The sequence below is a fragment of the Pygocentrus nattereri genome, chromosome 14, assembly GCF_015220715.1.
Source record: "Pygocentrus nattereri isolate fPygNat1 chromosome 14, fPygNat1.pri, whole genome shotgun sequence".
In the NCBI taxonomy this organism is placed as follows: Eukaryota; Metazoa; Chordata; class Actinopteri; order Characiformes; family Serrasalmidae; genus Pygocentrus; species Pygocentrus nattereri.
Genome location: NC_051224.1, coordinates 26,469,026 through 26,487,393, shown reverse-complemented (window position 1 = coordinate 26,487,393; position 18,368 = coordinate 26,469,026). Strand labels below are relative to the sequence as shown.

General features: G+C 42.6%; 1 long non-coding RNA gene across 1 annotated transcript in view; it reads left to right on the top strand.

Moving 5' to 3' along the window:
- LOC119265116 overlaps positions 1-18,368 on the top strand; it is a 38,387-nt gene continuing 20,019 nt past the window's right edge. The window contains exon 1 of the long non-coding RNA XR_005131410.1: positions 1-131. This is a non-coding gene — a long non-coding RNA (uncharacterized LOC119265116). The remainder of the gene's footprint in view (positions 132-18,368) is intronic.

Sequence of the window (18,368 nt, the reverse complement as noted above, 5' to 3'; positions counted from 1 at the left end):
GTGATGAGACACAGCTCACCTACCAACATGGAGATGGGCTTTTCTTAATGATGCAGTAGGACAATGTGCATTTAAACCTGCCTCTGCTGTCTGGGTGCATGTTTGGCTCTAAGGATGTGCATCTGTCTTTAGTAAGTCACTGTTGCACTATGATATACTTTGGAATTTGTATTGTGCATCGTCTGCATGCTAAAATTTGAGATGCATTATGGCTAGTTGATATTGAACTATGTAGTAAGTCAAATTTAGAGATTTTGAGCAACATTTCAAAATGTCTGACACACTCTCTAGTGCTGTATTTCTGTTATGGGGAGCGATGATCATACAAAGAGTTGTCTAGAAGGAGGTTTCTCAGACTGAGCTCTCCGCAGCTGGTCTGGGTGGATATTCCTTCCAGGGTGTGCCAGTATTAAGTGCCGTAATGGGGGAAAGTTCAGATTTCTTTCCTGTGCTGTTAAGAATCCACACTTAACAAACAGTCATTATTTCCCTGCTGGCTCACAAAGCCAGGAACAGCTCGAATCCAGCCATTGTGCCCAGCGCCGCCTGCACTTTCTCACACTGGGATTTAATGTCGTAACCAGAAAGAGAAAACGCTTTCCCTGACAACCATGACCTCACACGCCAAACACCCTCCACCCCCCCACCGCACTCACTGGCCTGTAGTCTCAAAGGAAATGCAGATCAGTGAGAGTTCTGGGCTGCCAGCGCTGGTACACCCAGCATGTTCAGGCTGCTCCTCTCCGCAGAGACACAGGGTGCTTCACACTCAGGACTTACAGATACAGACTATAATCCCCTTTAACGTTAGCTTGACCTTACAGAGGGAATCAGAGTAGAGGCCTACTGTTCTATACAGAAACATAACATGCTGTAAATATTACAATCTAATCTATTATAGACTATATTAACATCATATTCCTTTTCAATTCAGAGTTTACTGACCAGCTGTCATTCAACTATAATTCTAACATGATGAACATCCATCTGAAGTGCAATACACAAGACCCATTTCCACTGATATGCTACAGCCCTTTCCATGGTTACACCACACCGTTTCTGTAGTAATACTACATCCATTTCCTTCGATACGCGACACCTGTTTTCATAGTTTCACTACACCTGCTCCTATAGTTATGCCACACCTGTTTCCATATATACACTACACCCATTTCCATAGTTATGTCGCAACCATTTTAATCTTTATACTACATCTGTTTTTATGATTACACTACACTCATTCCCATGGTTATGCTACACTCATTTCCATAGTTATGCTATACCCATTTATATAGTTACACAACATACATTCCCATGGTTCCACTACACCCATTTCCATGTTTATACTACACATTTCCAGGGTTACGCTACAACTATTCCTGTGGCTCTGTGGTCAGAAGCCATTGATAAGGACTAGAGGAAGGCTGAATTGTACATCACCAGATGAGCTGCGGTCTCTAACTGAACATCAGGTGGAGCTACAACACAGGTGTTTCTGATAAAATGGCCAGATAAGTACAGCAGCTGAACTGAAACACGACGCGACCCAAACAATAACAGCCAGTTAGTGTGCGTCAGCTGTTTCTGACGGCTTGTCATTTCATCAGAGCTGTCGAGGTTAGAAGTCGAGGATGCTTAGACTCCACAACAAAAGTGTCGAGTGTGAAGGGGTCAAAGGTCACCTCCTCAGAGTGAGATCAGTTACAGTGTTTGTCCATCAGTGGTCAGAGAGCACGCGAGGAAACTACACATCAACAAGCCTGACCTGTGTTTACACAGGAGAGCAGTCCACTCCGAACAGGTAGGAGGTCTTTAAGCAGGATAACAGGACAGACACTTTTACCTGTCTGGACACTTAGACTGTCCTGCTTAAAGACCCTCTGCACTCACAAACGTAGACCCCGAATACAGCTGGTCACGTCCTGGTTCCAGTATCTGGATTGTACCCTGATGAGATTTTAGCCTCATTTACACTTTAGCTTGCAAATTAGCTTGTTACACAGCAGCCAATTACCAACTGTTTCTCTGTTCAGCCTCTTCCTGGGCTAAGCTTTGGTTGTACTGGGAGGAGGAGAGAGAGAGAGAGAGAGAGAGAGAGAGAGAGAGAGAGAGAGAGAGAGTGTGTGAGAGAGAGAGAGAGAGAGAGAGAGAGAGAGAGAGAGAGAGAGAGAGAGAGAGAGAGAGAGAGAGAGAGAGAGAGAGAGAGAGAGAGAGAGAGAGAGAGAGAGAGAGAGAGAGAGCACCTTTATTTAACATACCATAACAAAAACATAATACAAAAAACCTTTGTTATCCAGATTAAACCGTTAAAAAAACATGAATTTTCCAAACACACTGTAAATGGTGTGCTTTGAAAAGTTATTACAAACCCACCCTGATCGTCAATTTCACAGATTAAACCCCCCATCCCCCACACAGCAAAGAATGTGTCTACATTATCAGTGAGGGTATAGTAGGCATATTCCAACAGGAGTCGCCTTGACACCAAACCCCTCACCATTAAAACAGGATCAGTTCCCCCATGATTTTGTTCCTGTTCTTCCTGCTACACCAAATAGCCAGTTTCGCTGCTCCATACAAAAAGTTTAAAAGTATGACCTTGTCCCTCCTGAAGACAGGATACTTTGGTCTGTAGAGAAATAAGCAGATACCTAAAATCGTTAAACCCCAATTTCTAACTAAATTTAAAATCTGGCATAGGCGAGAACACTACATGAAAACATGAAACAACATTTTAGGATCCCCACAAAAAGGACACCCATCCCGAGCTAAAGGATCGAGTCGTGCCACATGCCTATTTGTGGCTAGTATCCCATGTACAAGCCTCCACTGGAGGTCTCCCACTCTCTTTTCAATGGGCCTTTTGTACAGAGACCGCCAGCTACATTTAGGTGACGAGTCTGCCCCCAAAACCTCAGTTCATTTAGTTTATCACAGATCCTTGAGAGACCAACAATTCAAGAGTTTAGTGCATGCAAAATACAACGACCATTTATTTAGTCCACTAAAGTTCCATAGTGAAAGGAGTTTCCCTTGACCATCCTACCAGTCCTCTTGTTCCACTCTGACCACCAGTTCTGGAAAATCCACCATTTCACTCCGGCAGTCTTCCATAGGTGCTGTATGCAGATATTCTAGAACTGAGACAGGTCAGACGTCATCTGGTCTAGTACCTGTAAAACCATGTGTACTGACCTGAGACTAACCATGTCTGCCAACAGTTCCGCTGTGATCCATGTTGTACCCCTCTTCACATGGCGAAGTTTACTGATGCCAGCTTCCAAGAAGCTGACCCTCAGTGCACCAGAGTCCCAGGGCAGTGTCGGAAATGCAGAGTTAAAAAACAAAGGCTCCTCAAAAATCCACTTGGATGGAACTACGCAGCTCTCCCTTGAAAAAGAAAAAAGCTGCCAGGCCTCCACAGCTGCTGTGTAAAAAGGAGTCAGACCTCCTAAGTCCACTGTTCCCGGTGAAAGAGAGAACAAGTGTCTGTTCAGGCCCATGTGACCAGCAACCCACAGAAGGGCACAGGCCAGATCCATCTAAGCATGACGTTGGTGATACGCTTACAGGCACTGCAGGGCTGCTGTAAGACAGTTTCTCTGGAGTGGATATCCATCAGCCCTTGTCCACCCTCCTGCACAGGAAGATGTGCACCAGTGCAGCTCTCAACCAGTGCTGACCACTTCAGAAAAAGTCTACCAGCACCCTCTGAATGGCATTAATAAGTTCTCCAGGTGGGTTTAACACAGTGAACTTATGCCACAACATTGATGCCATAAGGTTGTTAGCAACAAGAACTTGCCACTATATGATAACTGGGGTAGCAACCATGACCATTTAAGCAACTTGACACGCACATACTCCATTAGCCCCTCCCAGTTCTTAGCCTTAACTTCCTCAGTTCCTAACCAGACCCCTAAAAACTTCAACCCCTTCCTACCCCACTGTACACCACCTGGAAGTAGTGGAAGAGAGCTATTCCCACTCAGACCACACCATAAAGCTTCTATTTATCCCAGTTTAGTCTTGCAGATGAGGTTTGTTCATAAGTCTTTAAAGAAACTTTTAAAAACATTACATCTGTGATATATACAGACTTCATGTTACCACTACATATTTAATTTTGTATTTCTATTTATTTATGATAAATTTTCAGCGACATTTTGCATCAAACACTCTTTTTGGATTTCTTAGAAACCAACTGAGTCTGACACTGAATCTGTCTTCTCCTGTGTGGTAAAGACAATTGGAAACTGGAAACAAGGGATTACAGGACAAACTGAAACTGTTTTTACCATTACAATACGTCAATGATGTGCTGTGGATTCTTTTTGGAAGAAAACTTTGGAATTACGCGTGTTTGGAGACAAGAGGAAATATTGGCCTTACGCATGGCGAGTTGAACAAAGGAATGCTTCAATGGAGGTTTGTGCCTTCAAATGCCAAATTTTGGATGGACCTTTCGTTAGGATATATTATCGGAAGAATTTAGAAGCAAGTTTGGTCTACGATTTTGAGTTGATGGACTGTGATCTTATTTTTGCAAGTTAATTACGCCTTGGCCAAACATTTGGAGTGGTGAAATCGAGGCCTGCTTGAGCGAATGAAACGTGATATCTTCAGTGTGCCACGCTGTCTGAAACCCCAGGGCTATCGAGTAACAAGATGTGGCAAACTGCATCACTTTGCCGACGCCAGTGAGAGTGGCTATGGTCTGTCAGCTACATAAGACATAAGGTGAATAAGCAAGATGTGGTGCACGTCACTTTTGTCCTTGGAAAGTCCAGAGTCCTTCCACTAAAGGCCATCACAGTTCCGAGACTGGAGCTGGCTGCTTCAGCGCTGCTGGTGAAGGTGGACAAAATGCTAAGGAGAGAATTGTACCTTCACTTAAAGGCCTCGGTTTTCTGGACTGACAGCCAAATGGTGTTGAAATACATTACAAATTATTCAGTAAGATTTAAGACCTATGTTGCAAACAGGGTTTCACTGATCCGAGACAATACACATCTGTCTCAATGGAGGTATGTGAGCAGCAAAGTCAATCCTGCTGATGACTGCTCAAGAGGACTAAGTGCTAGAAAGTTGACTGAACAGAGGAGATGGATTCATACTCCTGACTTCTTTTGGAGGTCTAAGGAACGTTGGCCGGCAATTGAAGCAGTGTGCTCTGTGTTTCAGGACGATCCAGAGGTGAGGAAAAACACTGCTGTGTTTGCCACAGTGGTGGAGACTGAAACACCCACAGACCAGCTTATTCTGTACTTTTCTTATTGGATGAGACTACTAAAGGCAGTTGCATGGTACATCAGACTGAAAGGTGCTTTGATGCTAAAGATGAAGGGAGGAAAGGAACTTCTCTCGCCTCTTATCACTCAATCTAATAAAAAAAAGAGGGCATCAAGTCTGAGGATTTTAGAATCGCCACTGGTGGACACCTCTCAATGAATGACATTGCAGAAGCAGAACGGGCGATCATCGCCTACGTCCAACGCCAGGCATTCCCTGCACTTGATCACTGGAGTTGATTTGGTCAGGGCTGCATAGGAGCAGCAATCTCTGTCGGCTTGATCCTGTGCTGGACAAAGGCATCATGAGAGAAAGTGGCTGACTGCACAAATCTGCAATGCCTGTGGTATTGGATTGTAAAGAGCAATTCCGTAGCAAGAAAGGTGCTCTCAAGATGCACCATGTGTCAACGTCTGAAGGGCAAAGCTGGTGAACAAAAGATGGCCGATTTGCCACTGGAGAGAATCCTGCCTGACTTACCGCCCTTTACTAACGTGGGATTGGACAACTCTGGCCCGTTTGAAGTAAGGCGAGGAAGAAGTACAATCAAAAGGTATGGAGTTCTTTTCACTTGTATGTCTAGTAGAGCAATACATCTGGAAGTTGCTTACTCATTGGACACTGACTCATGCATTCATGCTTTGAGGAGATCTGTGTGCAGGAGAGGTCAGGTGAAGCACATCAGCTCCGACAATGGGACAAACCTGGTGGGAGCTCATGCAGAGTTAAAAAAGGCTCTGATGTCACTGAATGAGGGAAAGATCCAAGATGCCCTGCTTCCTGATGGAATTGAATGGAGCTTCAACCCACCAGCTGCATCACACCATGGTGGAGTCTGGGAAAGGCTCATTTGCTCCATCTGGCAGGTGCTGAACTCTACACTCCATTAGCAGTCTATCAATGATGAAGTGTCATACATACAGATACAGTGTCCTCAGACCCCCACGATCTGGAGTCTGTGCCCATTCTGCCTTTCGGAACCTTCCTGAAGTCCGACCTCTATGCCAGACGCCACTGGAAACAGGTCCAGTACATGGCTGACCTGTTCTGGTGCAGATGGACCAAAGAATGCCTTCTCTTACTGCAGGAAAGGCAGAAATGGATAACTGTAAAGAAGAGTCTAAATGATGGAGACATTATCCTAGTGGTGGACCCCACTGCTCCTCAAAGGTCATGGCCATTAGGAAGAGTTCTGGAGACCAAGCCTGACGGCAAAGGCCTAGTCCGGTCAGTTAAGCTCCAGACAAAGACGTCAGTCCTTGAGAGACCAAGCTGTGTCAAATTCTTGAGGCTGAGGAGTGACCAGCGTCTCCTAATCACATTAGAAAGGAATGTAATGTATACATATCCGGCATACAGCAACATATACAGCAACATATACAGCAACACAGCGTGACAAGATCTTACAGTCAGTGCAAAGGAGCGACACAGGCCACCGGTTCTTAAGCAGGCAGAGGTCACCTTTCTGCAGTAGAAGAGAGAAAGCACACTGGCAGCTCTGTGGAAGCATGTTGGCATCAAAGCTAGCTTGCAGAATGCTAAGCAGATCTTTCCCAATGACCCCCCAAAAGGCCTTGTAAAAGTCCACAGATAGACCATCAATTCCTGGTGCTCATCAAAATTTGAGCTGATGCACAGATTCTGTCACCTCTTCAAAAGTCAGTGTGGTATCCAGCACTTGACTCTGCTCTTGATCCACCTTGGGAAGATCTGCAAGCAGCACTTCTGAGCAACACTGATCCGTACCTCCAGCTGTGAACAAGTCAAAGTAGAACCATTCAGCCAGCCTCCGCATCTCAACGGGGTCTGAGGTAACAGAACCAACGTCCTTTCACAAAGATTCCAAAGACTGACAATCAACAGTGGATCTTTTCTAAATTAAAAAATAAAGTAGTGGGAGCATCCATATCATTAAAAGACAAGAACCATGATCTAACCAGAGCCCCCTTTGCTTTTTCATTTAAAATAGCACCTAATTCCTGACGCTTTGTAGTTAAGACTGTCTGTAAAGCAGGTACATTCTGATTTATCATAAGGTCATGAACTCTTACAATATCCTGCTCCAACACTGTAATAGCTGTCCTCAGCCTAGCTGTGGAGTACGATGTAAAATTCTGACCTAAAATTTTCATCTGCACCCTCCCTATCTCCACCACTGCATTAGACTATCAAAATCCCTCTTTGTTCAACCCACTTCCTCTGTCAAAGTAAATGTAGATATAACAGTGGCTAAAGCAGATGCAGACTGGAAATGTTATTCTTCCCCATTTCTGTCTTTAGCAAAATATAATTTGCAGTTCCAGTTCAGAGAGCCCACCCTCAGAAAGCCAATTAATGCAGGAAATAGCAGGAGAAAACAAAAAGTGAACGGGAAAAGCAGACAGGAGAGGCCCTTTCCCCATTCAGCATTTCACTGACTGCCCTGGTATCAGACACCTCAGACAGCCTGTCCTCCTCATCCATGCTATCCTCAACCGACACAACCGCCTCAGACTGAGACTCACTCTGTGAGTAACATAGCCCCTGTGCTACACCCCTCATTACCCGGCCCTGCCACCTCACCACTGTCCACTACAGCACAACACTCACCACTGACCCCAACACCAGCTACACATTCACCTTGACTAGCCTGCTACTGATCCTGCCACACTCTCCTAAACCTTCTCCACCACCAAACGCTCAGAGAGAGAGAGAGAGAGAGAGAGAGAGAGAGAGAGAGAGAGAGAGAGAGAGAGAGAGAGAGAGAGAGAGAGAGAGAGAGAGAGAGAGAGAGGCAATTCAATTGAGTTCAAATGGCAGCAAAAAACATGAGATCGTCAGTTAAACACACTTTTACGGTATTTTCACACTGAGAAATTTAATATATGACCAGTCCACGTGATATTACTATAGAGTAAACAAAGGAACGACATTTGAGAGAAAAAACGACAGTTTTATATCAACTCTAGCCGAAATACGAGCGACCGCGATCTCGGCTGAAGACGCCAACGGCCAAACAACGGCTGCCTAACACAGCGACACAGCGGCGCTAACTAAACACGACAGTACAGAAACCACAGAGAACAACGCCAGAAAGAAAGAAAGTAGAGAAGGTGAAAACGAGAAAACAGTAATAATAAACTGAACAATAAACTGAAGACGGAAACGGCAGATTCCTCCGCTTCCAACGGACACTCGCAACAGCTGGATGGTTGCGAAATCCGATACCCGCAACAAGTAAAATCAATAAAAGCCAAGAAAATTTTCAAAACAAAAGTTCTCCACGACAACCCAGAGACACTAGTGGGAGACTTCACCTCAAAGGACAACCGCAAGGTAATGTGCAACCTGCTTTTCTTCGCACATGGTCCTGCAGACTGGCATGCAGTGATATGTGAGACATTTCCTCACATAAAGAAAAACGGAATCGGCAAGGGAACACAGATCAGCACATACGAGGATGCTGATTACACATCCCCCATCCTAACAGCCGATGTGTATCACAATGGAACAGTTATGATTCAGGGGTCTGAGAATAGTCTACAAAACTTCCAAAATTGCTTCCTAAACATGCAGAAAACTGTGATGTCAAAGAGGAACATCACAGCTCCACAAACACCACCACACAAGGATGTTCCTCAGAGCCCCACTGTAACAGCACAAATGGACCATATGCCTAAACTATCCAGCAGTGTCAGGACTCTAAAGGAGGGGTTGTCCATTTTGGAGCAGGAGTTCGTAGATTTTAAAGACAGAACTCTGTCTGTTCTGCATCAGAACAACAACATCCAGCCAGCAGGAGAACTGTACTCTCTACTACAGCAGCAGAGACACGAGATCAATCACAGAACTGCAGCAGGCCATGAGAGAACTAGAGGAGGACAACCAGTATCTGAGAACGGCTTTACAGAGAGTGACAGAGGAGCTGACCACAGTCACACAGGTGTCCATCACCCCAACCCAGATACTGCAGCACAGCCAGACTGAAGAGCAACCACAGACCAAGAATGGGCTCATCATGGGCTTCATCCCCCACCCTCACCCCCGTTAAAACACCACCACTGATCCAGCCCTCACATTCTACCCTCCCCACTTCTTTCTCCTCATCTTCTCCCCCCAAAACCACTCTAACAAAACCTATACAGACACCTGCAAAACCTGCACACAACTCACAGAAACAGCACCAAATAATATTCATGAGTGACTCCAATGGGAAATACGTGGATAATGAAGCATCTTTTCCCAAACAAAAACTCAACAAAAATCTGGACTCCAACTATATCAAAAGCCATTGATCAGCTATCACGCATGGATCAAGAAGGAGTTCAGCACATCATAATTTACACCGGAACCAACAATCTCGCTGAAAGAAGCAGGAACATACCTGAAGCACTCAGACAAACAGCTGTAACACCCAGCAAGAGATTCCCCACAGCAACAATCCCATCTCCACTTTATTACCATGACTGGACACACTAAAACACACTACAGGCTGATCCAACTGATGCAATGTCCTTAAAACAAGTCAAAATGAGGCTCAGTATTGTGTGTGGCCTCCACGTGCCTGTATGACCTCCCTACAATGCCTGGGCATGCTCCTGATGAGGTGGCGGATGGTCTCCTGAGGGATCTCCTCCCAGACCTGGACTAAGCATCCGCCAACTCCTGGACAGTCTGTGGTGCAACGTGGCGTTGGTGGATGGAGCGAGACATGATGTCCCAGATGTGCTCAATCGGATTCAGGTCTGGGGAACAGGCGGGCCAGTCCATATTTTCAATGCCTTCATCATGCAGGAACTACTGACACACTCCAGCCACATGAGGTCTAGCATTGTCCTGCATTAGGAGGAACCCAGGGCCAACCGTACCAGCATATGGTCTCACAAGGGGTCTGAGGATCTCATCTCGGTACCTAATGGCAGTCAGGCTACCTCTGGCGAGCACATGGAGGGCTGTGCGGCCCTCCAAAGAAATGCCACCCCACACCATTACTGACTGTGGTCTGTGGTCCTCACCTGCAGAACCACTCCTTTATTGAGTGTGTCTTGCTAATTGCCAATAATTTCCACCTGTTGTCTATTCCATTTGCACAACAGCATGTGAAATTGATTGTCAATCAGTGTTGCTTCCTAAGTGGACAGTTTGATTTTACAGAAGTTTGATTTACTTGGAGTTATATTGTGTTGTTTAAGTGTTCCCTTTATTTTTTGAGCAGTGTGTTGGTTCAAAACTGACGAATCCTGATTTTGTAAATAGTGCATATAATAGAGATTTAATCATCTTACAAGAAACACCACATCAATTCTCTCTGCCCAAACCATTACATAGAACTACACATACCTCCTACAAAACACCCTCACATCAGAACTGGTAGAAACTCTGGTGGAATACTTGTGCGGTATAAAGAAGAACACAGATCATTTATAAGCCCAGTCAAAAAAGGTAAAAACCATCTCTGGATGAAAATGAACATGAATCTGTTACAAACTGACAGAGATGTCTATTTATGTGCGATTTATAAACCTCCACCAAATTCTCCTTATTACTTAGAAGACAACTTTGAAAATCTCCAGAAGGAAATAAGTCATTTTCAGAACTTACCAGCTACATTTTACTCTGCAGCGATGTCAATGCTAGAACTGGCACACATGCCTAACCAAATCCCCTTCTACTACACAAATATAACAACTCAGAGACAAAGCTACGATAGTGTCATTAACAAACACGGGAAACATATTCTTCAGTTGTGCAAAAGCCTCGGTCTGTACATCATCAGTGGCAGGATGAGAAGAGATTCCCAGGGCAGATTCACCTACTGCTCTGTACTGGGCAGTAGTGTAGTAGATTACACCATCACAGACATGAACCCTGGACACATCAGTGCTTTCACAGTCTTATCTTAACTTCATTTTTCAGATCACAGCCCAATAGTACTATACCTCAAAAAATCAACAAAAGAAAAAAACAAACAAGTTCAAAACAAAGATACCTGCCCTCTCCCAAATCCATACAAATGGACAGACCAGAGCATCACTGATTACACAGCAGCTTTAGACTCTGATAAGATGTTCCTTGAAACAAATTACACAACTAACAAAAAAGGCATAAACTTAGCAAAAGATCATTTAAACAAAATTTTCTACCAGCTGACAAAAGTATCAAAACTAAGGACATTAAGAACCAAAAAATCTAAACAAAGAACAAAGGAGAGATGGTTTGACTCAGAATGTTTAACATCAAAGAAAACCTTAAGAAAATTGTCCAATACAAAACATAGAAATCAAACTGACCAACAAGCTAGACTAGAATACCTCCAAGCACTACAACAATACAAAAAATTAATTAGCACAAAAAAAGCAATACATGAAGAATGAAGTCAGTAAAATGGAAAAAGCCATTAATGAAAATTCCTTTTGGCATCTTTGAAACAAATACAATACTACCCCAATTAAAAATGGCAAAACCTGGAAAACATACTTTGAAGAGCTTTATAAAAATCCAGGAAGTCATAATTTAAACTCAAACCAGGCCACAAAATAATTACCAATTTGGAATCAGCAATAAAAAATAACCTCTGCCCTCTAGACTATCCCATCACCATAGAGGAGCTACAAGAAACACTCACAGCTCTGAAAAGCCGAAAAGCATGTGGAGTCAACAACATTAAGAATGAAATGTTAAAACACAGTAGCCCCAAATTACAATTACAAAACTGTACAATCTAGTGCTCAAAGGTGGAATTTTCCCTGTGATCTGGAACAGAGGCCTCATTACCCTAGTATATAAAAACGATGATAAATTCGACTCACAGAACTACAGAGGTGTATGTGTGAACAGCAATATAGGCAAAGTCTTCTGTAGTTTACTAAACAAGGGATTATTAGCATATTTAATGGAACATAACGCACTATCAAAAGGCCAAATCGGCTTCTTACCAAAACACAGGAAAACAGTTCATATCTATACCTTAAAAACACTCATTTAAAAACATGTCCACCACAAAACAAAAATATTTGCATGTTTCGTCAACCTTAAAAAGGCTTTTGATTCTGTTTGGCACAATGGACTTTTCTTCCAATTACTCCAAACTGGTATAGGAGGAAAAGTCTATGATTTAATCAAATCCAAATATAATGATAACAAATGTGCAATTAAATTAGAGAACAAAAGAACAGAATTCTTCAAACAAGGGCATGGAGTGCATCAAGGCTGTAACTTATCCCCAACCCTCTTCAACATATACAGGGTGGGCCATTTATATGGATACACCCAAATAAAATGTGAATGGTTGGTGATATTAACTTCCTGTTTGTGGCACATTAGTATATGCAAGGGGGAATACTTTACAAGATGGGTGGTGACCATGGGAGACCTTGGGGGCCATTCAACTGGCCCACGATGACCAATCCACTTTGGAAGCTGGCACGTTCCCTGAGTTTTTCCACCAAGATGGTGCACCACCACATTATGGGTGTCAGGTCCGAGCATTCCTAGATGAACCGTTTCCTGGAAAGTGGATTGGTCGTCGTGGGCCAGTTGAATGGCCCCCAAGGTCTCCTGATCTGACCCCCTTAGACTTTTATCTTATGCTGTGAAGATACGAGATGTGCAGCACCTGAAACTACGGATACTGGAAGCCTGTGCTAGTATTTCTTCTGCGGTGTTGCTATCAGTGTGTGAAGAGGGTTGTATTGAATTCCAACACAATGGGCAGCACTTTGAACACATTTTATAAGTGGTCAGAAACTTGTAAGTAACTCATGAAAGAATAAAGTTACGTTAAAACGATGTTGAGCACATCATTGTTTTTCTTGTGAAATTCTCAGTAAGTTTGATGTGTCACATGACCCTCTTCCCATTGAAAAAACTAAAGTTGGATCCAAAATGGCCGACTTCAAAATGGCTGCCATGGTCACCACTCATCTTGAAAAGTTTTCCCCCTCCCATAAACTAATGTGCCACAAACAGGAAGTTAATATCACCAACCATTCACATTTTATTTAGGTGTATCCATATAAATGGCCCACCCTGTACATCAACAACCTGGCCACAACCCTGGAATCAATAAATTTAGGACTAGAACTGAATAAGAAAGAAATAAAATTCCTTTTATACGCAGATGATTTGGTCTTGTTAGCTCCTACAGCACAAGGTTTACAAAAAAACATGAACTTATTACAAGAATGTTGTAAAAATTGGACATTAGACATCAATAAAACCAGAATTAGGATTTTTAAAAAAAGCTCGATCACACAAATCAAATCAAAATTCCACTTTACCTTTGGCGAGACTTCATTACAGCACACTATGGAATATAATTACTTAGGGCTATTAATCAATGCATCTGGTAGCTTCAGCAAGACAATGAATGCTCTGGTAGAAAAAGCAAGAAAAGTATATTTTACTATTAAACGATCAATAAACATACTCAACCCACCAATCCAAATCTGGCTAAAAATATTTCATTATGTAATTAAACCCATACTCTTGTATGGCAGCGAAGTATGGGGACAAATCATTTATCACAAAGACACATTATAGGACTCGACTCCCCTAGAAAAGTTTCACTTCGAATTTTGTAAAGATCTTAGAAGTACATTGCAATGCAGCCAATCTGGCGTGCAGAGCAGAGCTGGGCGAGTTTCCTCTCTACCTCACCATGATAAAAAGAGCTTTAAACTTCCACCATCACCTCTCACAGGCACACCCAGAGTCCTACCACCACACAGCGTACCTCAGCAACCGCACACACCCAGAAACAGACCCCATCAGACCCCTCACAGATAAACATCACCTTCAAACCACAGCCCAGGTCACCCTCTCACCAGCACAGATCAGAATGATCCACAAAACATACCAAAAACAATACATCAGCAATTGGACCAATGAAATGACCACAATTAATAAATTAGAATGCAACAGATTACTGAAGAGAGAATACAGACAGATTACCTGATCAAAATAAAAAACCCAAAGAAAGAAATATCTTAAGAAAGTACAGACTGAGTGATCACAGTTTAGAAATAGAAAAAGGGCACCATAAAAAACACTGGAGGCCCAGAGAAGAGCGGATATGTAATCAATGCAGTTCAGGATAAATAGAAACAGAGCAGCACTCTCTCTCCTCCTGTATCAGATATAAAGACCTCAGAGAAGATTATATCAGCTCAGTGAAAACTTCTATCCCATCATTTAAGGAGAAAATTATTCAAACTGAAGATCTGTTACGAGAGTGTTTAGGAGAAACTCCAGAATGTGTTGAACTATCAGCTAAATAGGTTTACAGGTGCCACAAACTCAGAACAGAGAGACACAGCACCTTAAACTCATCCCATGGAAATGGAGCATTTATTTGATGTGTGTGTAGTGTGTGTATGTGTGGGTATATGTATATATATATTTGTGTGTATATATGTATATATATGTATGTGTGTATGTATGTATGTATGTACGTATATGTATGTATATGTAAAGGCATATATACATCTTCTTTTTTCGGCTGGTCACTTTAGGGGTTGCCACAGCGGATCATCTGCCTCCATCTTGCCCTATCCACTACCTCCTCTACTTTCACACCAACCATCTCCATGTCCACCTTCACTACATCCATAAACCTTCGCCGAGGTCTGCCTCTTCTCCTTCTACCCGGCAACTCCATCTCCAACATTCTTTGCCCAATATATCCACTATTCCTCCTCAACACATGTCCAAACCATCTCAACCTGGCCTCTCTGGCTTTATCTCCAAACTGCTCCACCTTCACTGTCCCTCTGATCTGCTCATTTCTAATCTTGTCCATCCTTGTCAGTCCCAACGAAAATCTCAGCATCTTCATCTCCGCCACCTCCAGCTCAGCCTCCTGTCTTTTAGACAGATGCCACAGTCTCTGTGTCTCAGACAGTGGCTCTGTCAAAAAAGGCATATATACATATGAATATTTTATTATTATTTTACTCTTTCTTTATACATTATTTCCATCTTCAACATTATTTTCATATTCTACTAGAATATTTTAACTGCTTTGGCAACAATTGTTCATTACAATTCATTCCAATAAAGTTATTTAAATTGAATTGAATTGACAGGCAGAGAGACAGAGAGAGAGTGAGATAGAGAGAAACAGAGACACAGTGAGAGAGAGACAGGTTGACAGACAGAGAGTGAGAGAGAGAGAGAGAGAGAGAGAGAGAGAGTGAGAGAGAAAGAGAACACCAGTTTAGTTCAAGATGAGATCCCTTATCATTAGCTCTTGGAACATCAAAGGATTCATCAGCATTTGGTTTTAAAAGCACAAATGTCGACTTCTTAGCGTATATTTCTGATGTAGACATTATTATATGATAAGAAACATGGTGCAAAGACGACACTGACACTCACAGTCCCGCAAATCTTACTGCCCTCTCTAAAACAGGGAAATATTAAACATGGTAGAGACTCCGGGGGGATTATTATATGGTACAAAGATGATACTATCTAACAGAAATTAAAAGAGCATCCACACACATTTGGCTAAAATTAAATAAACACATTATTGACTGTGAAAACAAGTTATACATATGTGCAGCGTATACCCCCCCTTATAGAATCTCCATACTATGAGGACAATTTCTTTGAGGATCTTCATCATGAGACATTTCCAGGCCCAGGGCATTGTCATGCTGATCGTAGATCTAAACGCGAGAACAGGAACAGAGAGTGACGTTATTCTATCAGCAATAAATACAAATTCAAACAAACCCCCATTCACAAAAACACCACCACTACTCAAAGAAATAGTCCTGATCACTTCCTGAACAGAAACGGCAGGGAACTAGTGCACCTCTGTCGATCCTCAGGTCTGTATATTCTTAACGGTAGGAACAGAGGGGACACTTTAGGGAGATTCACATACTGCTCAGCTCTTGGAGCTAGTGTAGTCAACTATGCACTCACTGGCAGGAACCCCTCCACTATTAGTGCATTCACTGTCAGACCACAGCTGCCACTCTCAGACCACTGTCAGATCAATATTTATCTATAAGGAATCAGTCAGCACAAAACGTGAATGATGAGTCCTGTAACACATTCCAACTAACCAATACACTCAGATGGAATCATGACAGTGAACCAAAATTTAAAACCGCTATGATCTCCCCAGAAATCACTAACCTTATTAATACATTTTTATCAGTCATTTGAATTAAACCAATTAGGTGTTAATATGGCTGTGTCACAAATCAATGACATATACTATATATCAGTTAAGAAAGTGGGCATCAATTTCACAAATACCACAAACAACCAAAAACCAAAGAAGGAAGAATGGTTTGATGAAGACTGTAAAAGAATAAGAAAAAAATGAAGACATCTATCAAATCAAAAACACAGAGAGACACACAACACTCAAATTCGCTCAAACTATGCCAAAACATTAAGAGAACTATCAAAAGATCTTAGGACACAAAATAAAGCACAGCCATTATGTTCAATATCAGAAAATAGAAAATTCCATTGATCAGAATCAATTCTGGGAACAGTGGAACAACCTGAGCAACAAAACTTCACAAAACCTGACCATAGACAATCCAAACATCTGGAAAAAATCATTTTAAGAAATTATACAACAAAAGACAGCCTCAACTCAGAACAACAGAACATTAAAGACAAATTAAAAACTTAGAATTAAGTATCAAAAACTATCAAGACCCACTTAACTCCCAAATCTCACTAGAAGAATTAAATCCATCCATCCATTTTCTAAGCCGCTTCTCCCTCAGGGTCGCGGGGGGTGCTGGAGCCTATCCCAGCAGTCATCGAGCAGAAGGCAGGATACACTCTGGACAGGTCACTGGTCCATCACAGGGCAGACAGACACAGACAGTCACTCACACCCATTGGCCTGACTACATGTCTTTGGACTGTGGGAGGAAACCAGAGAAACCAACGCAGACACAGGGAGAAAAGAGGACCCTGGTCACCCTGCTAGGGAATTGAACCCAGGCCTTCCTCGCTGTGAGGTGACAGCGCTACTCACTGTGCCACCGTGCCACCCCAAGAAGTAAATCACAAAATCAAAAAGCTTAAACCTAGAAAAGACTGCAGCCCAGACAGCATCAGGACAGAGATGCTGAAGAGCAGTAGCCCCAAGCTGCTGCAGGATCTGCTCTGGTTGTTCAACATCATTCTCCAGTCCGGCTGCTTTCCATGAGATCTGGTGCTGGGGGCTCATTTCCCCAATCTACAAGATTGGAAACAAACTGGACCCTAATAACTACCGAGGCATCTGTGTGAGCAGTAACCTGGGGAAGGTTTTCTGCCGTATTATTAATGCTTGAATACAGGCCTTCCTTACTAAACACAATGTCTTGAGTAAAGGACAAATTGGCTTTCTACCAAATCATCACACTACTGACCACATTTACACCCTACACACCCTAATTCAACTCAATTCAGTTCAGTTCAACTTTATTGTCATTATACAATGCAGGGTAGTACAGTATAACAAAACACTATTGGGCTCCTTTTTCAGTGCAGTAATAAAAGATGAATAGCAAACAGTGCAAGGACAAAAGACAGTAAAAGACAAGACAAAATGTGCATTGTCAATAAGTACAAATATCGAACGTAGACAAAATGTGCATAGGCAAAGGTTATAACAGGTATATTGGATGAATAGACAGTATGTGCATAGTCAGATATTCAAGTGTATCAGATATATAGACAAAAATGTGTATAGTGCAGTACAGTACAGTAAATGCAGAAGCACTAGTGGTGCAAAAAGAGATGTAAACAGTGATCTGTATATAAAGTGTACAGTGCAGGTAGAGAGTAGCAGCATAATGTTCAGGTACCATCTTAAATAAACAGTTACAGTGTAAATACATAAATATACTAGAAATAAGGCTTAGTCAGAGATGAAGTGCACAGCATACAGTCCTCTGAGCTAGTGGAGCTCAGTGTGTAGAGTGCTGGGTGATCAGGCTGATCAGTAACAGACTGTAGTGTTGTTGTTAAGCTCAGGTCAATGCTGCCGGTGTGACCAGTTTGACAGCTCGGGGATAGAAACTGTTCTTGAACCTGGTGGTTCTAGCTCGGATGTTCCGGTACCTCTTTCCGGG